This window comes from Anomaloglossus baeobatrachus, unplaced genomic scaffold, assembly GCF_048569485.1.
Source record: "Anomaloglossus baeobatrachus isolate aAnoBae1 unplaced genomic scaffold, aAnoBae1.hap1 Scaffold_944, whole genome shotgun sequence".
In the NCBI taxonomy this organism is placed as follows: Eukaryota; Metazoa; Chordata; class Amphibia; order Anura; family Aromobatidae; genus Anomaloglossus; species Anomaloglossus baeobatrachus.
The window spans coordinates 1-25,463 of NW_027445343.1; the positions used below are offsets into that span (position 1 = coordinate 1).

A 25,463-nucleotide genomic window follows, 5' to 3' on the forward strand; every position below is an offset into this window, starting at 1 on the left:
TACACAAGACATTTTGTCACCCAAGCCAACCCTTGAAAAGGCTGCTTTGCAGAGCCAAAACAAGAAGAATGGTGCGTTTTGCAGCCGCCGCCCACTGCAATGAATCTGAATAACTCCTCCTTTAGGGCGCAAGCAACTCCCCTCCCCCTTGCAGTCTTTCCAATTCACGATACAAAAAGACGGACAGGACAGGTTGCCTGACTTTCCGTCACTGCCACCCTTTGCCATCCTTACCCGTAGAAAGCCCTTTCATCATCCCCAAACCCTAATCTTTTCCCTTTCCTTCCCAGCCCCCAAACCCTGCCCTCTGTACCTTTCTCACCACCCGCTTCCCTTCTCCTGTCATCCCCCTACCACCCGGGAAAAAAAGAGATTGCCCCCTCCTTCCACTAGCCCACCCTCCCACCCAAAGAACAACTTCTTCTGCGCAGCTTGTTTTCTAGGCAGCAGCGCTATTGTGATGTCATCGGGGGGCATTGTGACAAGCCGCCAGTGTTCCGTCTCTTCATGTTGTGCACAGTTCAAACGGAAAATACATCAACAGGCAGACTACAGAAAAGCTTACTATCAAAGGTTAGAGGGGGGCTTTCTCAGAGGGCTTTTTACAGTTTTTCTATTCCCAATTAGCCGTTTAAGTGTACTTATTGAAAGTAGTAATTCTTTCATAGGCCGCCCTTTCTTAGTATTTGACGTTCCTTATATTGCGGTATGAGGCTTCGCAGTAGGTTGCAAACATTCATCACCCATGACTGTCCCCAATTGAGCTCAGAAGCTCAATGTCTATCATGACCTCTCTTTTAGAATGTCCAAGAGCAAGCAAACTATTCCTCCAGGAGAGGGCGCCAACAGACTACTAAAGAGATCATCATTACTCAAAGAAAACCCCAAAAACCAATGCATGATAGGAATAAACAGGTAACTTTCTTTGGAGTGGAAGCGGAGAGATCGCACCAGATGCCAATTCTAGATGTTATCACACCTGTGGTCACTGCAGCAGCAGGTGAATCCACTTTGTCCAAAAGGGATCTATTCCATTCAATTGCAAATGATCTAGATAAGACAGAGAACTGCAGCACGGGGACATAGCCGAGTTGGTCAGGTTGAGTGGTGATGAGTTTGCTATTTGGATGAATAAAGAAAGTCAAAAGTGTGAAAGATAAAAAACAAAAGGAGGAAGTGTGAAAAGTGAATGGGCCAAATTGAGGTGCATATGAAGACGTATGCTTTCTTCCAATTCATTAAATCGGGCTAATATGAATCAGGTGAATTGAGTTCTGCTTTTGGAAACTGGGTTAAGAAGGGGTGCACCGTTCCTGGAGGTACTGCAATACCAGGTCAATGCGTGGAGTGGACAGAGCAAGCTCTTTTTCCATCTCCCTGTTCTAAAAATCCATTTAATATATGGTCCCCAGATAGGGGACGTATCAGATATTAAACTGATAAGAACAGATACTACACTTGATCTTAGCCAAAAGGCCGAGAAGCGATAACCAGAATTGGTTTGGGCCTCGAGTGGCACCCTGGCCTATGCCGGACACATCTTAGGGAGAGAGAGCGAGAGGGAGACAAACCCACGCCTACACAAGACATTTTGTCACCCAAGCCAACCCTTGAAAAGGCTGCTTTGCAGAGCCAAAACAAGAAGAATGGTGCGTTTTGCAGCCGCCGCCCACTGCAATGAATCTGAATAACTCCTCCTTTAGGGCGCAAGCAACTCCCCTCCCCCTTGCAGTCTTTCCAATTCACGATACAAAAAGACGGACAGGACAGGTTGCCTGACTTTCCGTCACTGCCACCCTTTGCCATCCTTACCCGTAGAAAGCCCTTTCATCATCCCCAAACCCTAATCTTTTCCCTTTCCTTCCCAGCCCCCAAACCCTGCCCTCTGTACCTTTCTCACCACCCGCTTCCCTTCTCCTGTCATCCCCCTACCACCCGGGAAAAAAAGAGATTGCCCCCTCCTTCCACTAGCCCACCCTCCCACCCAAAGAACAACTTCTTCTGCGCAGCTTGTTTTCTAGGCAGCAGCGCTATTGTGATGTCATCGGGGGGCATTGTGACAAGCCGCCAGTGTTCCGTCTCTTCATGTTGTGCACAGTTCAAACGGAAAATACATCAACAGGCAGACTACAGAAAAGCTTACTATCAAAGGTTAGAGGGGGGCTTTCTCAGAGGGCTTTTTACAGTTTTTCTATTCCCAATTAGCCGTTTAAGTGTACTTATTGAAAGTAGTAATTCTTTCATAGGCCGCCCTTTCTTAGTATTTGACGTTCCTTATATTGCGGTATGAGGCTTCGCAGTAGGTTGCAAACATTCATCACCCATGACTGTCCCCAATTGAGCTCAGAAGCTCAATGTCTATCATGACCTCTCTTTTAGAATGTCCAAGAGCAAGCAAACTATTCCTCCAGGAGAGGGCGCCAACAGACTACTAAAGAGATCATCATTACTCAAAGAAAACCCCAAAAACCAATGCATGATAGGAATAAACAGGTAACTTTCTTTGGAGTGGAAGCGGAGAGATCGCACCAGATGCCAATTCTAGATGTTATCACACCTGTGGTCACTGCAGCAGCAGGTGAATCCACTTTGTCCAAAAGGGATCTATTCCATTCAATTGCAAATGATCTAGATAAGACAGAGAACTGCAGCACGGGGACATAGCCGAGTTGGTCAGGTTGAGTGGTGATGAGTTTGCTATTTGGATGAATAAAGAAAGTCAAAAGTGTGAAAGATAAAAAACAAAAGGAGGAAGTGTGAAAAGTGAATGGGCCAAATTGAGGTGCATATGAAGACGTATGCTTTCTTCCAATTCATTAAATCGGGCTAATATGAATCAGGTGAATTGAGTTCTGCTTTTGGAAACTGGGTTAAGAAGGGGTGCACCGTTCCTGGAGGTACTGCAATACCAGGTCAATGCGTGGAGTGGACAGAGCAAGCTCTTTTTCCATCTCCCTGTTCTAAAAATCCATTTAATATATGGTCCCCAGATAGGGGACGTATCAGATATTAAACTGATAAGAACAGATACTACACTTGATCTTAGCCAAAAGGCCGAGAAGCGATAACCAGAATTGGTTTGGGCCTCGAGTGGCACCCTGGCCTATGCCGGACACATCTTAGGGAGAGAGAGCGAGAGGGAGACAAACCCACGCCTACACAAGACATTTTGTCACCCAAGCCAACCCTTGAAAAGGCTGCTTTGCAGAGCCAAAACAAGAAGAATGGTGCGTTTTGCAGCCGCCGCCCACTGCAATGAATCTGAATAACTCCTCCTTTAGGGCGCAAGCAACTCCCCTCCCCCTTGCAGTCTTTCCAATTCACGATACAAAAAGACGGACAGGACAGGTTGCCTGACTTTCCGTCACTGCCACCCTTTGCCATCCTTACCCGTAGAAAGCCCTTTCATCATCCCCAAACCCTAATCTTTTCCCTTTCCTTCCCAGCCCCCAAACCCTGCCCTCTGTACCTTTCTCACCACCCGCTTCCCTTCTCCTGTCATCCCCCTACCACCCGGGAAAAAAAGAGATTGCCCCCTCCTTCCACTAGCCCACCCTCCCACCCAAAGAACAACTTCTTCTGCGCAGCTTGTTTTCTAGGCAGCAGCGCTATTGTGATGTCATCGGGGGGCATTGTGACAAGCCGCCAGTGTTCCGTCTCTTCATGTTGTGCACAGTTCAAACGGAAAATACATCAACAGGCAGACTACAGAAAAGCTTACTATCAAAGGTTAGAGGGGGGCTTTCTCAGAGGGCTTTTTACAGTTTTTCTATTCCCAATTAGCCGTTTAAGTGTACTTATTGAAAGTAGTAATTCTTTCATAGGCCGCCCTTTCTTAGTATTTGACGTTCCTTATATTGCGGTATGAGGCTTCGCAGTAGGTTGCAAACATTCATCACCCATGACTGTCCCCAATTGAGCTCAGAAGCTCAATGTCTATCATGACCTCTCTTTTAGAATGTCCAAGAGCAAGCAAACTATTCCTCCAGGAGAGGGCGCCAACAGACTACTAAAGAGATCATCATTACTCAAAGAAAACCCCAAAAACCAATGCATGATAGGAATAAACAGGTAACTTTCTTTGGAGTGGAAGCGGAGAGATCGCACCAGATGCCAATTCTAGATGTTATCACACCTGTGGTCACTGCAGCAGCAGGTGAATCCACTTTGTCCAAAAGGGATCTATTCCATTCAATTGCAAATGATCTAGATAAGACAGAGAACTGCAGCACGGGGACATAGCCGAGTTGGTCAGGTTGAGTGGTGATGAGTTTGCTATTTGGATGAATAAAGAAAGTCAAAAGTGTGAAAGATAAAAAACAAAAGGAGGAAGTGTGAAAAGTGAATGGGCCAAATTGAGGTGCATATGAAGACGTATGCTTTCTTCCAATTCATTAAATCGGGCTAATATGAATCAGGTGAATTGAGTTCTGCTTTTGGAAACTGGGTTAAGAAGGGGTGCACCGTTCCTGGAGGTACTGCAATACCAGGTCAATGCGTGGAGTGGACAGAGCAAGCTCTTTTTCCATCTCCCTGTTCTAAAAATCCATTTAATATATGGTCCCCAGATAGGGGACGTATCAGATATTAAACTGATAAGAACAGATTTTTGATTTAATGAAGCTTTCCAAAGCACCGCAAAAATGCATGACCGAAGTCACACCAAAAACAGTGCAAAGGCTAGGATTCGTGTGGACCCCTCCGTGAGAAGAGGATCCCCAAAAATCAACCCCGTCCCTCCGAGCCAGAAGGCCACAGCAAGGGTCAGGGATCTTCGGTGCTCCCCCAAGCCGAAGCCTGGTTGAGCCTTGTTGTTGCTCCCAGCGTCCACCGAGGCATCTTACCCAAGTGGAGTAGGGAGCTACTAGTCGTTGGTTTCGCAGCCGAGACTGCCCGGACCGTCAACCGGTGTTAGTTTCTCAGCCCAAGGCTGACCGGACCTCCAACCGGGTGTTGGTTTCTCAGCCCAAGGCTGACCGGACCTCCAACCGGGTGTTGGTTTCTCAGCCCAAGGCTAACCGGACCTCCAACCGGGTGTTGGTTTCTCAGCCAAAGCTGACCCGGACCTCCAACCGGGTGTTGGTTTCTCAGCCCAAAGCTGACCGGACCTCCGACCGGGATTATAAAAATTTCCCTTCTTAGCCAGAAGGCCAGGATAGGGCAATATGCTTGGAAAGTATGAATAGGCAAGGCGCGGCGTGCGACAGAGTCTGAGGCTTACCAGGGTCCCAACCTAGCAAGTTCAGACTCCCTCCAGGGTGTCCATTCCTGGGGCACATTGCACCATAACCCCCACACTTACTCAGTCTAATAGCCTCAATCCTGGTAGGGCCATGGTTTCCTCTAGATGGATATACTATCCTCCCAAAGTACTAACAAGTGCAACCTTCCAGTGTGCATTGCATCATTGTACTAAGGTGGCCGGAGCCTTAAACCACCTTTTCGAACGATACTACACTTGATCTTAGCCAAAAGGCCGAGAAGCGATAACCAGAATTGGTTTGGGCCTCGAGTGGCACCCTGGCCTATGCCGGACACATCTTAGGGAGAGAGAGCGAGAGGGAGACAAACCCACGCCTACACAAGACATTTTGTCACCCAAGCCAACCCTTGAAAAGGCTGCTTTGCAGAGCCAAAACAAGAAGAATGGTGCGTTTTGCAGCCGCCGCCCACTGCAATGAATCTGAATAACTCCTCCTTTAGGGCGCAAGCAACTCCCCTCCCCCTTGCAGTCTTTCCAATTCACGATACAAAAAGACGGACAGGACAGGTTGCCTGACTTTCCGTCACTGCCACCCTTTGCCATCCTTACCCGTAGAAAGCCCTTTCATCATCCCCAAACCCTAATCTTTTCCCTTTCCTTCCCAGCCCCCAAACCCTGCCCTCTGTACCTTTCTCACCACCCGCTTCCCTTCTCCTGTCATCCCCCTACCACCCGGGAAAAAAAGAGATTGCCCCCTCCTTCCACTAGCCCACCCTCCCACCCAAAGAACAACTTCTTCTGCGCAGCTTGTTTTCTAGGCAGCAGCGCTATTGTGATGTCATCGGGGGGCATTGTGACAAGCCGCCAGTGTTCCGTCTCTTCATGTTGTGCACAGTTCAAACGGAAAATACATCAACAGGCAGACTACAGAAAAGCTTACTATCAAAGGTTAGAGGGGGGCTTTCTCAGAGGGCTTTTTACAGTTTTTCTATTCCCAATTAGCCGTTTAAGTGTACTTATTGAAAGTAGTAATTCTTTCATAGGCCGCCCTTTCTTAGTATTTGACGTTCCTTATATTGCGGTATGAGGCTTCGCAGTAGGTTGCAAACATTCATCACCCATGACTGTCCCCAATTGAGCTCAGAAGCTCAATGTCTATCATGACCTCTCTTTTAGAATGTCCAAGAGCAAGCAAACTATTCCTCCAGGAGAGGGCGCCAACAGACTACTAAAGAGATCATCATTACTCAAAGAAAACCCCAAAAACCAATGCATGATAGGAATAAACAGGTAACTTTCTTTGGAGTGGAAGCGGAGAGATCGCACCAGATGCCAATTCTAGATGTTATCACACCTGTGGTCACTGCAGCAGCAGGTGAATCCACTTTGTCCAAAAGGGATCTATTCCATTCAATTGCAAATGATCTAGATAAGACAGAGAACTGCAGCACGGGGACATAGCCGAGTTGGTCAGGTTGAGTGGTGATGAGTTTGCTATTTGGATGAATAAAGAAAGTCAAAAGTGTGAAAGATAAAAAACAAAAGGAGGAAGTGTGAAAAGTGAATGGGCCAAATTGAGGTGCATATGAAGACGTATGCTTTCTTCCAATTCATTAAATCGGGCTAATATGAATCAGGTGAATTGAGTTCTGCTTTTGGAAACTGGGTTAAGAAGGGGTGCACCGTTCCTGGAGGTACTGCAATACCAGGTCAATGCGTGGAGTGGACAGAGCAAGCTCTTTTTCCATCTCCCTGTTCTAAAAATCCATTTAATATATGGTCCCCAGATAGGGGACGTATCAGATATTAAACTGATAAGAACAGATACTACACTTGATCTTAGCCAAAAGGCCGAGAAGCGATAACCAGAATTGGTTTGGGCCTCGAGTGGCACCCTGGCCTATGCCGGACACATCTTAGGGAGAGAGAGCGAGAGGGAGACAAACCCACGCCTACACAAGACATTTTGTCACCCAAGCCAACCCTTGAAAAGGCTGCTTTGCAGAGCCAAAACAAGAAGAATGGTGCGTTTTGCAGCCGCCGCCCACTGCAATGAATCTGAATAACTCCTCCTTTAGGGCGCAAGCAACTCCCCTCCCCCTTGCAGTCTTTCCAATTCACGATACAAAAAGACGGACAGGACAGGTTGCCTGACTTTCCGTCACTGCCACCCTTTGCCATCCTTACCCGTAGAAAGCCCTTTCATCATCCCCAAACCCTAATCTTTTCCCTTTCCTTCCCAGCCCCCAAACCCTGCCCTCTGTACCTTTCTCACCACCCGCTTCCCTTCTCCTGTCATCCCCCTACCACCCGGGAAAAAAAGAGATTGCCCCCTCCTTCCACTAGCCCACCCTCCCACCCAAAGAACAACTTCTTCTGCGCAGCTTGTTTTCTAGGCAGCAGCGCTATTGTGATGTCATCGGGGGGCATTGTGACAAGCCGCCAGTGTTCCGTCTCTTCATGTTGTGCACAGTTCAAACGGAAAATACATCAACAGGCAGACTACAGAAAAGCTTACTATCAAAGGTTAGAGGGGGGCTTTCTCAGAGGGCTTTTTACAGTTTTTCTATTCCCAATTAGCCGTTTAAGTGTACTTATTGAAAGTAGTAATTCTTTCATAGGCCGCCCTTTCTTAGTATTTGACGTTCCTTATATTGCGGTATGAGGCTTCGCAGTAGGTTGCAAACATTCATCACCCATGACTGTCCCCAATTGAGCTCAGAAGCTCAATGTCTATCATGACCTCTCTTTTAGAATGTCCAAGAGCAAGCAAACTATTCCTCCAGGAGAGGGCGCCAACAGACTACTAAAGAGATCATCATTACTCAAAGAAAACCCCAAAAACCAATGCATGATAGGAATAAACAGGTAACTTTCTTTGGAGTGGAAGCGGAGAGATCGCACCAGATGCCAATTCTAGATGTTATCACACCTGTGGTCACTGCAGCAGCAGGTGAATCCACTTTGTCCAAAAGGGATCTATTCCATTCAATTGCAAATGATCTAGATAAGACAGAGAACTGCAGCACGGGGACATAGCCGAGTTGGTCAGGTTGAGTGGTGATGAGTTTGCTATTTGGATGAATAAAGAAAGTCAAAAGTGTGAAAGATAAAAAACAAAAGGAGGAAGTGTGAAAAGTGAATGGGCCAAATTGAGGTGCATATGAAGACGTATGCTTTCTTCCAATTCATTAAATCGGGCTAATATGAATCAGGTGAATTGAGTTCTGCTTTTGGAAACTGGGTTAAGAAGGGGTGCACCGTTCCTGGAGGTACTGCAATACCAGGTCAATGCGTGGAGTGGACAGAGCAAGCTCTTTTTCCATCTCCCTGTTCTAAAAATCCATTTAATATATGGTCCCCAGATAGGGGACGTATCAGATATTAAACTGATAAGAACAGATACTACACTTGATCTTAGCCAAAAGGCCGAGAAGCGATAACCAGAATTGGTTTGGGCCTCGAGTGGCACCCTGGCCTATGCCGGACACATCTTAGGGAGAGAGAGCGAGAGGGAGACAAACCCACGCCTACACAAGACATTTTGTCACCCAAGCCAACCCTTGAAAAGGCTGCTTTGCAGAGCCAAAACAAGAAGAATGGTGCGTTTTGCAGCCGCCGCCCACTGCAATGAATCTGAATAACTCCTCCTTTAGGGCGCAAGCAACTCCCCTCCCCCTTGCAGTCTTTCCAATTCACGATACAAAAAGACGGACAGGACAGGTTGCCTGACTTTCCGTCACTGCCACCCTTTGCCATCCTTACCCGTAGAAAGCCCTTTCATCATCCCCAAACCCTAATCTTTTCCCTTTCCTTCCCAGCCCCCAAACCCTGCCCTCTGTACCTTTCTCACCACCCGCTTCCCTTCTCCTGTCATCCCCCTACCACCCGGGAAAAAAAGAGATTGCCCCCTCCTTCCACTAGCCCACCCTCCCACCCAAAGAACAACTTCTTCTGCGCAGCTTGTTTTCTAGGCAGCAGCGCTATTGTGATGTCATCGGGGGGCATTGTGACAAGCCGCCAGTGTTCCGTCTCTTCATGTTGTGCACAGTTCAAACGGAAAATACATCAACAGGCAGACTACAGAAAAGCTTACTATCAAAGGTTAGAGGGGGGCTTTCTCAGAGGGCTTTTTACAGTTTTTCTATTCCCAATTAGCCGTTTAAGTGTACTTATTGAAAGTAGTAATTCTTTCATAGGCCGCCCTTTCTTAGTATTTGACGTTCCTTATATTGCGGTATGAGGCTTCGCAGTAGGTTGCAAACATTCATCACCCATGACTGTCCCCAATTGAGCTCAGAAGCTCAATGTCTATCATGACCTCTCTTTTAGAATGTCCAAGAGCAAGCAAACTATTCCTCCAGGAGAGGGCGCCAACAGACTACTAAAGAGATCATCATTACTCAAAGAAAACCCCAAAAACCAATGCATGATAGGAATAAACAGGTAACTTTCTTTGGAGTGGAAGCGGAGAGATCGCACCAGATGCCAATTCTAGATGTTATCACACCTGTGGTCACTGCAGCAGCAGGTGAATCCACTTTGTCCAAAAGGGATCTATTCCATTCAATTGCAAATGATCTAGATAAGACAGAGAACTGCAGCACGGGGACATAGCCGAGTTGGTCAGGTTGAGTGGTGATGAGTTTGCTATTTGGATGAATAAAGAAAGTCAAAAGTGTGAAAGATAAAAAACAAAAGGAGGAAGTGTGAAAAGTGAATGGGCCAAATTGAGGTGCATATGAAGACGTATGCTTTCTTCCAATTCATTAAATCGGGCTAATATGAATCAGGTGAATTGAGTTCTGCTTTTGGAAACTGGGTTAAGAAGGGGTGCACCGTTCCTGGAGGTACTGCAATACCAGGTCAATGCGTGGAGTGGACAGAGCAAGCTCTTTTTCCATCTCCCTGTTCTAAAAATCCATTTAATATATGGTCCCCAGATAGGGGACGTATCAGATATTAAACTGATAAGAACAGATACTACACTTGATCTTAGCCAAAAGGCCGAGAAGCGATAACCAGAATTGGTTTGGGCCTCGAGTGGCACCCTGGCCTATGCCGGACACATCTTAGGGAGAGAGAGCGAGAGGGAGACAAACCCACGCCTACACAAGACATTTTGTCACCCAAGCCAACCCTTGAAAAGGCTGCTTTGCAGAGCCAAAACAAGAAGAATGGTGCGTTTTGCAGCCGCCGCCCACTGCAATGAATCTGAATAACTCCTCCTTTAGGGCGCAAGCAACTCCCCTCCCCCTTGCAGTCTTTCCAATTCACGATACAAAAAGACGGACAGGACAGGTTGCCTGACTTTCCGTCACTGCCACCCTTTGCCATCCTTACCCGTAGAAAGCCCTTTCATCATCCCCAAACCCTAATCTTTTCCCTTTCCTTCCCAGCCCCCAAACCCTGCCCTCTGTACCTTTCTCACCACCCGCTTCCCTTCTCCTGTCATCCCCCTACCACCCGGGAAAAAAAGAGATTGCCCCCTCCTTCCACTAGCCCACCCTCCCACCCAAAGAACAACTTCTTCTGCGCAGCTTGTTTTCTAGGCAGCAGCGCTATTGTGATGTCATCGGGGGGCATTGTGACAAGCCGCCAGTGTTCCGTCTCTTCATGTTGTGCACAGTTCAAACGGAAAATACATCAACAGGCAGACTACAGAAAAGCTTACTATCAAAGGTTAGAGGGGGGCTTTCTCAGAGGGCTTTTTACAGTTTTTCTATTCCCAATTAGCCGTTTAAGTGTACTTATTGAAAGTAGTAATTCTTTCATAGGCCGCCCTTTCTTAGTATTTGACGTTCCTTATATTGCGGTATGAGGCTTCGCAGTAGGTTGCAAACATTCATCACCCATGACTGTCCCCAATTGAGCTCAGAAGCTCAATGTCTATCATGACCTCTCTTTTAGAATGTCCAAGAGCAAGCAAACTATTCCTCCAGGAGAGGGCGCCAACAGACTACTAAAGAGATCATCATTACTCAAAGAAAACCCCAAAAACCAATGCATGATAGGAATAAACAGGTAACTTTCTTTGGAGTGGAAGCGGAGAGATCGCACCAGATGCCAATTCTAGATGTTATCACACCTGTGGTCACTGCAGCAGCAGGTGAATCCACTTTGTCCAAAAGGGATCTATTCCATTCAATTGCAAATGATCTAGATAAGACAGAGAACTGCAGCACGGGGACATAGCCGAGTTGGTCAGGTTGAGTGGTGATGAGTTTGCTATTTGGATGAATAAAGAAAGTCAAAAGTGTGAAAGATAAAAAACAAAAGGAGGAAGTGTGAAAAGTGAATGGGCCAAATTGAGGTGCATATGAAGACGTATGCTTTCTTCCAATTCATTAAATCGGGCTAATATGAATCAGGTGAATTGAGTTCTGCTTTTGGAAACTGGGTTAAGAAGGGGTGCACCGTTCCTGGAGGTACTGCAATACCAGGTCAATGCGTGGAGTGGACAGAGCAAGCTCTTTTTCCATCTCCCTGTTCTAAAAATCCATTTAATATATGGTCCCCAGATAGGGGACGTATCAGATATTAAACTGATAAGAACAGATACTACACTTGATCTTAGCCAAAAGGCCGAGAAGCGATAACCAGAATTGGTTTGGGCCTCGAGTGGCACCCTGGCCTATGCCGGACACATCTTAGGGAGAGAGAGCGAGAGGGAGACAAACCCACGCCTACACAAGACATTTTGTCACCCAAGCCAACCCTTGAAAAGGCTGCTTTGCAGAGCCAAAACAAGAAGAATGGTGCGTTTTGCAGCCGCCGCCCACTGCAATGAATCTGAATAACTCCTCCTTTAGGGCGCAAGCAACTCCCCTCCCCCTTGCAGTCTTTCCAATTCACGATACAAAAAGACGGACAGGACAGGTTGCCTGACTTTCCGTCACTGCCACCCTTTGCCATCCTTACCCGTAGAAAGCCCTTTCATCATCCCCAAACCCTAATCTTTTCCCTTTCCTTCCCAGCCCCCAAACCCTGCCCTCTGTACCTTTCTCACCACCCGCTTCCCTTCTCCTGTCATCCCCCTACCACCCGGGAAAAAAAGAGATTGCCCCCTCCTTCCACTAGCCCACCCTCCCACCCAAAGAACAACTTCTTCTGCGCAGCTTGTTTTCTAGGCAGCAGCGCTATTGTGATGTCATCGGGGGGCATTGTGACAAGCCGCCAGTGTTCCGTCTCTTCATGTTGTGCACAGTTCAAACGGAAAATACATCAACAGGCAGACTACAGAAAAGCTTACTATCAAAGGTTAGAGGGGGGCTTTCTCAGAGGGCTTTTTACAGTTTTTCTATTCCCAATTAGCCGTTTAAGTGTACTTATTGAAAGTAGTAATTCTTTCATAGGCCGCCCTTTCTTAGTATTTGACGTTCCTTATATTGCGGTATGAGGCTTCGCAGTAGGTTGCAAACATTCATCACCCATGACTGTCCCCAATTGAGCTCAGAAGCTCAATGTCTATCATGACCTCTCTTTTAGAATGTCCAAGAGCAAGCAAACTATTCCTCCAGGAGAGGGCGCCAACAGACTACTAAAGAGATCATCATTACTCAAAGAAAACCCCAAAAACCAATGCATGATAGGAATAAACAGGTAACTTTCTTTGGAGTGGAAGCGGAGAGATCGCACCAGATGCCAATTCTAGATGTTATCACACCTGTGGTCACTGCAGCAGCAGGTGAATCCACTTTGTCCAAAAGGGATCTATTCCATTCAATTGCAAATGATCTAGATAAGACAGAGAACTGCAGCACGGGGACATAGCCGAGTTGGTCAGGTTGAGTGGTGATGAGTTTGCTATTTGGATGAATAAAGAAAGTCAAAAGTGTGAAAGATAAAAAACAAAAGGAGGAAGTGTGAAAAGTGAATGGGCCAAATTGAGGTGCATATGAAGACGTATGCTTTCTTCCAATTCATTAAATCGGGCTAATATGAATCAGGTGAATTGAGTTCTGCTTTTGGAAACTGGGTTAAGAAGGGGTGCACCGTTCCTGGAGGTACTGCAATATAGTGATGGGTAGTTCGTGAGTGAGTAGTTCAAAATGAACTAATCTTCAGAGTGAACTAGTTCATCTAGTTCACCATCCTGACAGAGATTAGTTCATTATGAACTAGAGTGGGAGGAGACAGAGTGATCCCTCTACAGCTCCAGGAGATCCTGCTCTCACACTTGAAGGTAGTAAAACACTAGCACACATCAAATACAAATATAATAGTAATAATAATATTAATAAAAACTGAAATTGCACAGTAGACAGACACAGCTCATATGTGTGTATGAGAGAGAAAGTTTGTGTGTGTGGTTCATGCCCCTCACCCGTCTGTGTGATAAGATCACCCTCCTGTAGAGGATCACCCTCCTGTAGCCTAGATCAGTCTTGCTAAAATCTTTACCACTGGCTCCTGTTGTTCTCAAAATGGTGGCTGCTGAACTGCTTCTCAGCTCCCTCATACACATTCATTATGGGTCAGTACTCTACACTCTACACAGGGGGCGCTGCTGGGCTGAGTGAGATGCATCAGACTGAACTAGACTGTCCTGATTCATTCTCAGTAGAACATTCAGTTCAGCAGCTCATATAGTTCATTTAGTTCACAGGTCACATGATGCATTTCCTGTCAGCTCATAGGACAGGGTGGAGAGAAATACTGAACTAGATGAACTAAATGAGCTAATCTTTTGAACTAATCTTTTCAGTGAACTAGTTCATGGTGAACTAATCACCAAAATGAACTAGATTTCCCATCACTACTGCAATACCAGGTCAATGCGTGGAGTGGACAGAGCAAGCTCTTTTTCCATCTCCCTGTTCTAAAAATCCATTTAATATATGGTCCCCAGATAGGGGACGTATCAGATATTAAACTGATAAGAACAGATACTACACTTGATCTTAGCCAAAAGGCCGAGAAGCGATAACCAGAATTGGTTTGGGCCTCGAGTGGCACCCTGGCCTATGCCGGACACATCTTAGGGAGAGAGAGCGAGAGGGAGACAAACCCACGCCTACACAAGACATTTTGTCACCCAAGCCAACCCTTGAAAAGGCTGCTTTGCAGAGCCAAAACAAGAAGAATGGTGCGTTTTGCAGCCGCCGCCCACTGCAATGAATCTGAATAACTCCTCCTTTAGGGCGCAAGCAACTCCCCTCCCCCTTGCAGTCTTTCCAATTCACGATACAAAAAGACGGACAGGACAGGTTGCCTGACTTTCCGTCACTGCCACCCTTTGCCATCCTTACCCGTAGAAAGCCCTTTCATCATCCCCAAACCCTAATCTTTTCCCTTTCCTTCCCAGCCCCCAAACCCTGCCCTCTGTACCTTTCTCACCACCCGCTTCCCTTCTCCTGTCATCCCCCTACCACCCGGGAAAAAAAGAGATTGCCCCCTCCTTCCACTAGCCCACCCTCCCACCCAAAGAACAACTTCTTCTGCGCAGCTTGTTTTCTAGGCAGCAGCGCTATTGTGATGTCATCGGGGGGCATTGTGACAAGCCGCCAGTGTTCCGTCTCTTCATGTTGTGCACAGTTCAAACGGAAAATACATCAACAGGCAGACTACAGAAAAGCTTACTATCAAAGGTTAGAGGGGGGCTTTCTCAGAGGGCTTTTTACAGTTTTTCTATTCCCAATTAGCCGTTTAAGTGTACTTATTGAAAGTAGTAATTCTTTCATAGGCCGCCCTTTCTTAGTATTTGACGTTCCTTATATTGCGGTATGAGGCTTCGCAGTAGGTTGCAAACATTCATCACCCATGACTGTCCCCAATTGAGCTCAGAAGCTCAATGTCTATCATGACCTCTCTTTTAGAATGTCCAAGAGCAAGCAAACTATTCCTCCAGGAGAGGGCGCCAACAGACTACTAAAGAGATCATCATTACTCAAAGAAAACCCCAAAAACCAATGCATGATAGGAATAAACAGGTAACTTTCTTTGGAGTGGAAGCGGAGAGATCGCACCAGATGCCAATTCTAGATGTTATCACACCTGTGGTCACTGCAGCAGCAGGTGAATCCACTTTGTCCAAAAGGGATCTATTCCATTCAATTGCAAATGATCTAGATAAGACAGAGAACTGCAGCACGGGGACATAGCCGAGTTGGTCAGGTTGAGTGGTGATGAGTTTGCTATTTGGATGAATAAAGAAAGTCAAAAGTGTGAAAGATAAAAAACAAAAGGAGGAAGTGTGAAAAGTGAATGGGCCAAATTGAGGTGCATATGAAGACGTATGCTTTCTTCCAATTCATTAAATCGGGCTAATATGAATCAGGTGAATTGAGTTCTGCTTTTGGAAACTGGGTTAAGAAGGGGTGCACCGTTCCTGGAGGTACTGCAATACCAGGTCAATGCGTGGAGTGGACAGAGCAAGCTCTTTTTCCATCTCCCTGTTCTAAAAATCCATTTAATATATGGTCCCCAGATAGGGGACGTATCAGATATTAAACTGATAAGAACAGATACTACACTTGATCTTAGCCAAAAGGCCGAGAAGCGATAACCAGAATTGGTTTGGGCCTCGAGTGGCACCCTGGCCTATGCCGGACACATCTTAGGGAGAGAGAGCGAGAGGGAGACAAACCCACGCCTACACAAGACATTTTGTCACCCAAGCCAACCCTTGAAAAGGCTGCTTTGCAGAGCCAAAACAAGAAGAATGGTGCGTTTTGCAGCCGCCGCCCACTGCAATGAATCTGAATAACTCCTCCTTTAGGGCGCAAGCAACTCCCCTCCCCCTTGCAGTCTTTCCAATTCACGATACAAAAAGACGGACAGGACAGGTTGCCTGACTTTCCGTCACTGCCACCCTTTGCCATCCTTACCCGTAGAAAGCCCTTTCATCATCCCCAAACCCTAATCTTTTCCCTTTCCTTCCCAGCCCCCAAACCCTGCCCTCTGTACCTTTCTCACCACCCGCTTCCCTTCTCCTGTCATCCCCCTACCACCCGGGAAAAAAAGAGATTGCCCCCTCCTTCCACTAGCCCACCCTCCCACCCAAAGAACAACTTCTTCTGCGCAGCTTGTTTTCTAGGCAGCAGCGCTATTGTGATGTCATCGGGGGGCATTGTGACAAGCCGCCAGTGTTCCGTCTCTTCATGTTGTGCACAGTTCAAACGGAAAATACATCAACAGGCAGACTACAGAAAAGCTTACTATCAAAGGTTAGAGGGGGGCTTTCTCAGAGGGCTTTTTACAGTTTTTCTATTCCCAATTAGCCGTTTAAGTGTACTTATTGAAAGTAGTAATTCTTTCATAGGCCGCCCTTTCTTAGTATTTGACGTTCCTTATATTGCGGTATGAGGCTTCGCAGTAGGTTGCAAACATTCATCACCCATGACTGTCCCCAATTGAGCTCAGAAGCTCAATGTCTATCATGACCTCTCTTTTAGAATGTCCAAGAGCAAGCAAACTATTCCTCCAGGAGAGGGCGCCAACAGACTACTAAAGAGATCATCATTACTCAAAGAAAACCCCAAAAACCAATGCATGATAGGAATAAACAGGTAACTTTCTTTGGAGTGGAAGCGGAGAGATCGCACCAGATGCCAATTCTAGATGTTATCACACCTGTGGTCACTGCAGCAGCAGGTGAATCCACTTTGTCCAAAAGGGATCTATTCCATTCAATTGCAAATGATCTAGATAAGACAGAGAACTGCAGCACGGGGACATAGCCGAGTTGGTCAGGTTGAGTGGTGATGAGTTTGCTATTTGGATGAATAAAGAAAGTCAAAAGTGTGAAAGATAAAAAACAAAAGGAGGAAGTGTGAAAAGTGAATGGGCCAAATTGAGGTGCATATGAAGACGTATGCTTTCTTCCAATTCATTAAATCGGGCTAATATGAATCAGGTGAATTGAGTTCTGCTTTTGGAAACTGGGTTAAGAAGGGGTGCACCGTTCCTGGAGGTACTGCAATACCAGGTCAATGCGTGGAGTGGACAGAGCAAGCTCTTTTTCCATCTCCCTGTTCTAAAAATCCATTTAATATATGGTCCCCAGATAGGGGACGTATCAGATATTAAACTGATAAGAACAGATACTACACTTGATCTTAGCCAAAAGGCCGAGAAGCGATAACCAGAATTGGTTTGGGCCTCGAGTGGCACCCTGGCCTATGCCGGACACATCTTAGGGAGAGAGAGCGAGAGGGAGACAAACCCACGCCTACACAAGACATTTTGTCACCCAAGCCAACCCTTGAAAAGGCTGCTTTGCAGAGCCAAAACAAGAAGAATGGTGCGTTTTGCAGCCGCCGCCCACTGCAATGAATCTGAATAACTCCTCCTTTAGGGCGCAAGCAACTCCCCTCCCCCTTGCAGTCTTTCCAATTCACGATACAAAAAGACGGACAGGACAGGTTGCCTGACTTTCCGTCACTGCCACCCTTTGCCATCCTTACCCGTAGAAAGCCCTTTCATCATCCCCAAACCCTAATCTTTTCCCTTTCCTTCCCAGCCCCCAAACCCTGCCCTCTGTACCTTTCTCACCACCCGCTTCCCTTCTCCTGTCATCCCCCTACCACCCGGGAAAAAAAGAGATTGCCCCCTCCTTCCACTAGCCCACCCTCCCACCCAAAGAACAACTTCTTCTGCGCAGCTTGTTTTCTAGGCAGCAGCGCTATTGTGATGTCATCGGGGGGCATTGTGACAAGCCGCCAGTGTTCCGTCTCTTCATGTTGTGCACAGTTCAAACGGAAAATACATCAACAGGCAGACTACAGAAAAGCTTACTATCAAAGGTTAGAGGGGGGCTTTCTCAGAGGGCTTTTTACAGTTTTTCTATTCCCAATTAGCCGTTTAAGTGTACTTATTGAAAGTAGTAATTCTTTCATAGGCCGCCCTTTCTTAGTATTTGACGTTCCTTATATTGCGGTATGAGGCTTCGCAGTAGGTTGCAAACATTCATCACCCATGACTGTCCCCAATTGAGCTCAGAAGCTCAATGTCTATCATGACCTCTCTTTTAGAATGTCCAAGAGCAAGCAAACTATTCCTCCAGGAGAGGGCGCCAACAGACTACTAAAGAGATCATCATTACTCAAAGAAAACCCCAAAAACCAATGCATGATAGGAATAAACAGGTAACTTTCTTTGGAGTGGAAGCGGAGAGATCGCACCAGATGCCAATTCTAGATGTTATCACACCTGTGGTCACTGCAGCAGCAGGTGAATCCACTTTGTCCAAAAGGGATCTATTCCATTCAATTGCAAATGATCTAGATAAGACAGAGAACTGCAGCACGGGGACATAGCCGAGTTGGTCAGGTTGAGTGGTGATGAGTTTGCTATTTGGATGAATAAAGAAAGTCAAAAGTGTGAAAGATAAAAAACAAAAGGAGGAAGTGTGAAAAGTGAATGGGCCAAATTGAGGTGCATATGAAGACGTATGCTTTCTTCCAATTCATTAAATCGGGCTAATATGAATCAGGTGAATTGAGTTCTGCTTTTGGAAACTGGGTTAAGAAGGGGTGCACCGTTCCTGGAGGTACTGCAATACCAGGTCAATGCGTGGAGTGGACAGAGCAAGCTCTTTTTCCATCTCCCTGTTCTAAAAATCCATTTAATATATGGTCCCCAGATAGGGGACGTATCAGATATTAAACTGATAAGAACAGATACTACACTTGATCTTAGCCAAAAGGCCGAGAAGCGATAACCAGAATTGGTTTGGGCCTCGAGTGGCACCCTGGCCTATGCCGGACACATCTTAGGGAGAGAGAGCGAGAGGGAGACAAACCCACGCCTACACAAGACATTTTGTCACCCAAGCCAACCCTTGAAAAGGCTGCTTTGCAGAGCCAAAACAAGAAGAATGGTGCGTTTTGCAGCCGCCGCCCACTGCAATGAATCTGAATAACTCCTCCTTTAGGGCGCAAGCAACTCCCCTCCCCCTTGCAGTCTTTCCAATTCACGATACAAAAAGACGGACAGGACAGGTTGCCTGACTTTCCGTCACTGCCACCCTTTGCCATCCTTACCCGTAGAAAGCCCTTTCATCATCCCCAAACCCTAATCTTTTCCCTTTCCTTCCCAGCCCCCAAACCCTGCCCTCTGTACCTTTCTCACCACCCGCTTCCCTTCTCCTGTCATCCCCCTACCACCCGGGAAAAAAAGAGATTGCCCCCTCCTTCCACTAGCCCACCCTCCCACCCAAAGAACAACTTCTTCTGCGCAGCTTGTTTTCTAGGCAGCAGCGCTATTGTGATGTCATCGGGGGGCATTGTGACAAGCCGCCAGTGTTCCGTCTCTTCATGTTGTGCACAGTTCAAACGGAAAATACATCAACAGGCAGACTACAGAAAAGCTTACTATCAAAGGTTAGAGGGGGGCTTTCTCAGAGGGCTTTTTACAGTTTTTCTATTCCCAATTAGCCGTTTAAGTGTACTTATTGAAAGTAGTAATTCTTTCATAGGCCGCCCTTTCTTAGTATTTGACGTTCCTTATATTGCGGTATGAGGCTTCGCAGTAGGTTGCAAACATTCATCACCCATGACTGTCCCCAATTGAGCTCAGAAGCTCAATGTCTATCATGACCTCTCTTTTAGAATGTCCAAGAGCAAGCAAACTATTCCTCCAGGAGAGGGCGCCAACAGACTACTAAAGAGATCATCATTACTCAAAGAAAACCCCAAAAACCAATGCATGATAGGAATAAACAGGTAACTTTCTTTGGAGTGGAAGCGGAGAGATCGCACCAGATGCCAATTCTAGATGTTATCACACCTGTGGTCACTGCAGCAGCAGGTGAATCCACTTTGTCCAAAAGGGATCTATTCCATTCAATTGCAAATGATCTAGATAAGACAGAGAACTGCAGCACGGGGACATAGCCGAGTTGGTCAGGTTGAGTGGTGATGAGTTTGCTATTTGGATGAATAAAGAAAGTCAAAAGTGTGAAAGATAAAAAACAAAAGGAGGAAGTGTGAAAAGTGAATGGGCCAAATTGAGGTGCATATGAAGACGTATGCTTTCTTCCAATTCATTAAATCGGGCTAATATGAATCAGGTGAATTGAGTTCTGCTTTTGGAAACTGGGTTAAGAAGGGGTGCACCGTTCCTGGAGGTACTGCAATACCAGGTCAATGCGTGGAGTGGACAGAGCAAGCTCTTTTTCCATCTCCCTGTTCTAAAAATCCATTTAATATATGGTCCCCAGATAGGGGACGTATCAGATATTAAACTGATAAGAACAGATACTACACTTGATCTTAGCCAAAAGGCCGAGAAGCGATAACCAGAATTGGTTTGGGCCTCGAGTGGCACCCTGGCCTATGCCGGACACATCTTAGGGAGAGAGAGCGAGAGGGAGACAAACCCACGCCTACACAAGACATTTTGTCACCCAAGCCAACCCTTGAAAAGGCTGCTTTGCAGAGCCAAAACAAGAAGAATGGTGCGTTTTGCAGCCGCCGCCCACTGCAATGAATCTGAATAACTCCTCCTTTAGGGCGCAAGCAACTCCCCTCCCCCTTGCAGTCTTTCCAATTCACGATACAAAAAGACGGACAGGACAGGTTGCCTGACTTTCCGTCACTGCCACCCTTTGCCATCCTTACCCGTAGAAAGCCCTTTCATCATCCCCAAACCCTAATCTTTTCCCTTTCCTTCCCAGCCCCCAAACCCTGCCCTCTGTACCTTTCTCACCACCCGCTTCCCTTCTCCTGTCATCCCCCTACCACCCGGGAAAAAAAGAGATTGCCCCCTCCTTCCACTAGCCCACCCTCCCACCCAAAGAACAACTTCTTCTGCGCAGCTTGTTTTCTAGGCAGCAGCGCTATTGTGATGTCATCGGGGGGCATTGTGACAAGCCGCCAGTGTTCCGTCTCTTCATGTTGTGCACAGTTCAAACGGAAAATACATCAACAGGCAGACTACAGAAAAGCTTACTATCAAAGGTTAGAGGGGGGCTTTCTCAGAGGGCTTTTTACAGTTTTTCTATTCCCAATTAGCCGTTTAAGTGTACTTATTGAAAGTAGTAATTCTTTCATAGGCCGCCCTTTCTTAGTATTTGACGTTCCTTATATTGCGGTATGAGGCTTCGCAGTAGGTTGCAAACATTCATCACCCATGACTGTCCCCAATTGAGCTCAGAAGCTCAATGTCTATCATGACCTCTCTTTTAGAATGTCCAAGAGCAAGCAAACTATTCCTCCAGGAGAGGGCGCCAACAGACTACTAAAGAGATCATCATTACTCAAAGAAAACCCCAAAAACCAATGCATGATAGGAATAAACAGGTAACTTTCTTTGGAGTGGAAGCGGAGAGATCGCACCAGATGCCAATTCTAGATGTTATCACACCTGTGGTCACTGCAGCAGCAGGTGAATCCACTTTGTCCAAAAGGGATCTATTCCATTCAATTGCAAATGATCTAGATAAGACAGAGAACTGCAGCACGGGGACATAGCCGAGTTGGTCAGGTTGAGTGGTGATGAGTTTGCTATTTGGATGAATAAAGAAAGTCAAAAGTGTGAAAGATAAAAAACAAAAGGAGGAAGTGTGAAAAGTGAATGGGCCAAATTGAGGTGCATATGAAGACGTATGCTTTCTTCCAATTCATTAAATCGGGCTAATATGAATCAGGTGAATTGAGTTCTGCTTTTGGAAACTGGGTTAAGAAGGGGTGCACCGTTCCTGGAGGTACTGCAATACCAGGTCAATGCGTGGAGTGGACAGAGCAAGCTCTTTTTCCATCTCCCTGTTCTAAAAATCCATTTAATATATGGTCCCCAGATAGGGGACGTATCAGATATTAAACTGATAAGAACAGATACTACACTTGATCTTAGCCAAAAGGCCGAGAAGCGATAACCAGAATTGGTTTGGGCCTCGAGTGGCACCCTGGCCTATGCCGGACACATCTTAGGGAGAGAGAGCGAGAGGGAGACAAACCCACGCCTACACAAGACATTTTGTCACCCAAGCCAACCCTTGAAAAGGCTGCTTTGCAGAGCCAAAACAAGAAGAATGGTGCGTTTTGCAGCCGCCGCCCACTGCAATGAATCTGAATAACTCCTCCTTTAGGGCGCAAGCAACTCCCCTCCCCCTTGCAGTCTTTCCAATTCACGATACAAAAAGACGGACAGGACAGGTTGCCTGACTTTCCGTCACTGCCACCCTTTGCCATCCTTACCCGTAGAAAGCCCTTTCATCATCCCCAAACCCTAATCTTTTCCCTTTCCTTCCCAGCCCCCAAACCCTGCCCTCTGTACCTTTCTCACCACCCGCTTCCCTTCTCCTGTCATCCCCCTACCACCCGGGAAAAAAAGAGATTGCCCCCTCCTTCCACTAGCCCACCCTCCCACCCAAAGAACAACTTCTTCTGCGCAGCTTGTTTTCTAGGCAGCAGCGCTATTGTGATGTCATCGGGGGGCATTGTGACAAGCCGCCAGTGTTCCGTCTCTTCATGTTGTGCACAGTTCAAACGGAAAATACATCAACAGGCAGACTACAGAAAAGCTTACTATCAAAGGTTAGAGGGGGGCTTTCTCAGAGGGCTTTTTACAGTTTTTCTATTCCCAATTAGCCGTTTAAGTGTACTTATTGAAAGTAGTAATTCTTTCATAGGCCGCCCTTTCTTAGTATTTGACGTTCCTTATATTGCGGTATGAGGCTTCGCAGTAGGTTGCAAACATTCATCACCCATGACTGTCCCCAATTGAGCTCAGAAGCTCAATGTCTATCATGACCTCTCTTTTAGAATGTCCAAGAGCAAGCAAACTATTCCTCCAGGAGAGGGCGCCAACAGACTACTAAAGAGATCATCATTACTCAAAGAAAACCCCAAAAACCAATGCATGATAGGAATAAACAGGTAACTTTCTTTGGAGTGGAAGCGGAGAGATCGCACCAGATGCCAATTCTAGATGTTATCACACCTGTGGTCACTGCAGCAGCAGGTGAATCCACTTTGTCCAAAAGGGATCTATTCCATTCAATTGCAAATGATCTAGATAAGACAGAGAACTGCAGCACGGGGACATAGCCGAGTTGGTCAGGTTGAGTGGTGATGAGTTTGCTATTTGGATGAATAAAGAAAGTCAAAAGTGTGAAAGATAAAAAACAAAAGGAGGAAGTGTGAAAAGTGAATGGGCCAAATTGAGGTGCATATGAAGACGTATGCTTTCTTCCAATTCATTAAATCGGGCTAATATGAATCAGGTGAATTGAGTTCTGCTTTTGGAAACTGGGTTAAGAAGGGGTGCACCGTTCCTGGAGGTACTGCAATACCAGGTCAATGCGTGGAGTGGACAGAGCAAGCTCTTTTTCCATCTCCCTGTTCTAAAAATCCATTTAATATATGGTCCCCAGATAGGGGACGTATCAGATATTAAACTGATAAGAACAGATACTACACTTGATCTTAGCCAAAAGGCCGAGAAGCGATAACCAGAATTGGTTTGGGCCTCGAGTGGCACCCTGGCCTATGCCGGACACATCTTAGGGAGAGAGAGCGAGAGGGAGACAAACCCACGCCTACACAAGACATTTTGTCACCCAAGCCAACCCTTGAAAAGGCTGCTTTGCAGAGCCAAAACAAGAAGAATGGTGCGTTTTGCAGCCGCCGCCCACTGCAATGAATCTGAATAACTCCTCCTTTAGGGCGCAAGCAACTCCCCTCCCCCTTGCAGTCTTTCCAATTCACGATACAAAAAGACGGACAGGACAGGTTGCCTGACTTTCCGTCACTGCCACCCTTTGCCATCCTTACCCGTAGAAAGCCCTTTCATCATCCCCAAACCCTAATCTTTTCCCTTTCCTTCCCAGCCCCCAAACCCTGCCCTCTGTACCTTTCTCACCACCCGCTTCCCTTCTCCTGTCATCCCCCTACCACCCGGGAAAAAAAGAGATTGCCCCCTCCTTCCACTAGCCCACCCTCCCACCCAAAGAACAACTTCTTCTGCGCAGCTTGTTTTCTAGGCAGCAGCGCTATTGTGATGTCATCGGGGGGCATTGTGACAAGCCGCCAGTGTTCCGTCTCTTCATGTTGTGCACAGTTCAAACGGAAAATACATCAACAGGCAGACTACAGAAAAGCTTACTATCAAAGGTTAGAGGGGGGCTTTCTCAGAGGGCTTTTTACAGTTTTTCTATTCCCAATTAGCCGTTTAAGTGTACTTATTGAAAGTAGTAATTCTTTCATAGGCCGCCCTTTCTTAGTATTTGACGTTCCTTATATTGCGGTATGAGGCTTCGCAGTAGGTTGCAAACATTCATCACCCATGACTGTCCCCAATTGAGCTCAGAAGCTCAATGTCTATCATGACCTCTCTTTTAGAATGTCCAAGAGCAAGCAAACTATTCCTCCAGGAGAGGGCGCCAACAGACTACTAAAGAGATCATCATTACTCAAAGAAAACCCCAAAAACCAATGCATGATAGGAATAAACAGGTAACTTTCTTTGGAGTGGAAGCGGAGAGATCGCACCAGATGCCAATTCTAGATGTTATCACACCTGTGGTCACTGCAGCAGCAGGTGAATCCACTTTGTCCAAAAGGGATCTATTCCATTCAATTGCAAATGATCTAGATAAGACAGAGAACTGCAGCACGGGGACATAGCCGAGTTGGTCAGGTTGAGTGGTGATGAGTTTGCTATTTGGATGAATAAAGAAAGTCAAAAGTGTGAAAGATAAAAAACAAAAGGAGGAAGTGTGAAAAGTGAATGGGCCAAATTGAGGTGCATATGAAGACGTATGCTTTCTTCCAATTCATTAAATCGGGCTAATATGAATCAGGTGAATTGAGTTCTGCTTTTGGAAACTGGGTTAAGAAGGGGTGCACCGTTCCTGGAGGTACTGCAATACCAGGTCAATGCGTGGAGTGGACAGAGCAAGCTCTTTTTCCATCTCCCTGTTCTAAAAATCCATTTAATATATGGTCCCCAGATAGGGGACGTATCAGATATTAAACTGATAAGAACAGATACTACACTTGATCTTAGCCAAAAGGCCGAGAAGCGATAACCAGAATTGGTTTGGGCCTCGAGTGGCACCCTGGCCTATGCCGGACACATCTTAGGGAGAGAGAGCGAGAGGGAGACAAACCCACGCCTACACAAGACATTTTGTCACCCAAGCCAACCCTTGAAAAGGCTGCTTTGCAGAGCCAAAACAAGAAGAATGGTGCGTTTTGCAGCCGCCGCCCACTGCAATGAATCTGAATAACTCCTCCTTTAGGGCGCAAGCAACTCCCCTCCCCCTTGCAGTCTTTCCAATTCACGATACAAAAAGACGGACAGGACAGGTTGC

The 25,463-nt window shown here is 46.5% G+C and overlaps 15 non-coding genes and 1 pseudogene across 15 annotated transcripts; all 16 read right to left on the reverse strand.

Annotated features, from left to right (window-relative positions):
* Positions 1 to 1,297: 1,297 nt before the first annotated feature.
* On the reverse strand, positions 1,298 to 1,488 carry LOC142289496 (U2 spliceosomal RNA). The gene has a single exon (XR_012749972.1). It is a non-coding gene; the product is annotated as a U2 spliceosomal RNA (small nuclear RNA).
* A 1,387-nt stretch (positions 1,489 to 2,875) lies between these two features.
* On the reverse strand, positions 2,876 to 3,066 carry LOC142289507 (U2 spliceosomal RNA). Its single transcript, XR_012749983.1, has one exon. It is a non-coding gene; the product is annotated as a U2 spliceosomal RNA (small nuclear RNA).
* A 1,387-nt stretch (positions 3,067 to 4,453) lies between these two features.
* On the reverse strand, positions 4,454 to 4,649 carry LOC142289519 (U2 spliceosomal RNA). Its single transcript, XR_012749995.1, has one exon. It is a non-coding gene; the product is annotated as a U2 spliceosomal RNA (small nuclear RNA).
* Positions 4,650 to 5,346: 697 nt separating this feature from the next.
* Positions 5,347 to 5,488, reverse strand: LOC142289520 (U2 spliceosomal RNA; annotated as a pseudogene).
* A 1,387-nt stretch (positions 5,489 to 6,875) lies between these two features.
* LOC142289518 (U2 spliceosomal RNA) lies at positions 6,876 to 7,066 on the reverse strand. The gene has a single exon (XR_012749994.1). It is a non-coding gene; the product is annotated as a U2 spliceosomal RNA (small nuclear RNA).
* A 1,387-nt stretch (positions 7,067 to 8,453) lies between these two features.
* On the reverse strand, positions 8,454 to 8,644 carry LOC142289521 (U2 spliceosomal RNA). Its single transcript, XR_012749996.1, has one exon. It is a non-coding gene; the product is annotated as a U2 spliceosomal RNA (small nuclear RNA).
* A 1,387-nt stretch (positions 8,645 to 10,031) lies between these two features.
* On the reverse strand, positions 10,032 to 10,222 carry LOC142289522 (U2 spliceosomal RNA). The gene has a single exon (XR_012749997.1). It is a non-coding gene; the product is annotated as a U2 spliceosomal RNA (small nuclear RNA).
* A 1,387-nt stretch (positions 10,223 to 11,609) lies between these two features.
* On the reverse strand, positions 11,610 to 11,800 carry LOC142289497 (U2 spliceosomal RNA). The gene has a single exon (XR_012749973.1). It is a non-coding gene; the product is annotated as a U2 spliceosomal RNA (small nuclear RNA).
* A 2,138-nt stretch (positions 11,801 to 13,938) lies between these two features.
* On the reverse strand, positions 13,939 to 14,130 carry LOC142289517 (U2 spliceosomal RNA). The gene has a single exon (XR_012749993.1). It is a non-coding gene; the product is annotated as a U2 spliceosomal RNA (small nuclear RNA).
* A 1,387-nt stretch (positions 14,131 to 15,517) lies between these two features.
* LOC142289498 (U2 spliceosomal RNA) lies at positions 15,518 to 15,708 on the reverse strand. Its single transcript, XR_012749974.1, has one exon. It is a non-coding gene; the product is annotated as a U2 spliceosomal RNA (small nuclear RNA).
* Positions 15,709 to 17,095: 1,387 nt separating this feature from the next.
* Positions 17,096 to 17,286, reverse strand: LOC142289499 (U2 spliceosomal RNA). The gene has a single exon (XR_012749975.1). It is a non-coding gene; the product is annotated as a U2 spliceosomal RNA (small nuclear RNA).
* Positions 17,287 to 18,673: 1,387 nt separating this feature from the next.
* On the reverse strand, positions 18,674 to 18,864 carry LOC142289500 (U2 spliceosomal RNA). Its single transcript, XR_012749976.1, has one exon. It is a non-coding gene; the product is annotated as a U2 spliceosomal RNA (small nuclear RNA).
* Positions 18,865 to 20,251: 1,387 nt separating this feature from the next.
* On the reverse strand, positions 20,252 to 20,442 carry LOC142289501 (U2 spliceosomal RNA). The gene has a single exon (XR_012749977.1). It is a non-coding gene; the product is annotated as a U2 spliceosomal RNA (small nuclear RNA).
* Positions 20,443 to 21,829: 1,387 nt separating this feature from the next.
* On the reverse strand, positions 21,830 to 22,020 carry LOC142289502 (U2 spliceosomal RNA). The gene has a single exon (XR_012749978.1). It is a non-coding gene; the product is annotated as a U2 spliceosomal RNA (small nuclear RNA).
* A 1,387-nt stretch (positions 22,021 to 23,407) lies between these two features.
* Positions 23,408 to 23,598, reverse strand: LOC142289503 (U2 spliceosomal RNA). Its single transcript, XR_012749979.1, has one exon. It is a non-coding gene; the product is annotated as a U2 spliceosomal RNA (small nuclear RNA).
* A 1,387-nt stretch (positions 23,599 to 24,985) lies between these two features.
* LOC142289504 (U2 spliceosomal RNA) lies at positions 24,986 to 25,176 on the reverse strand. Its single transcript, XR_012749980.1, has one exon. It is a non-coding gene; the product is annotated as a U2 spliceosomal RNA (small nuclear RNA).
* Between the last annotated feature and the right edge of the window lie 287 nt (positions 25,177 to 25,463).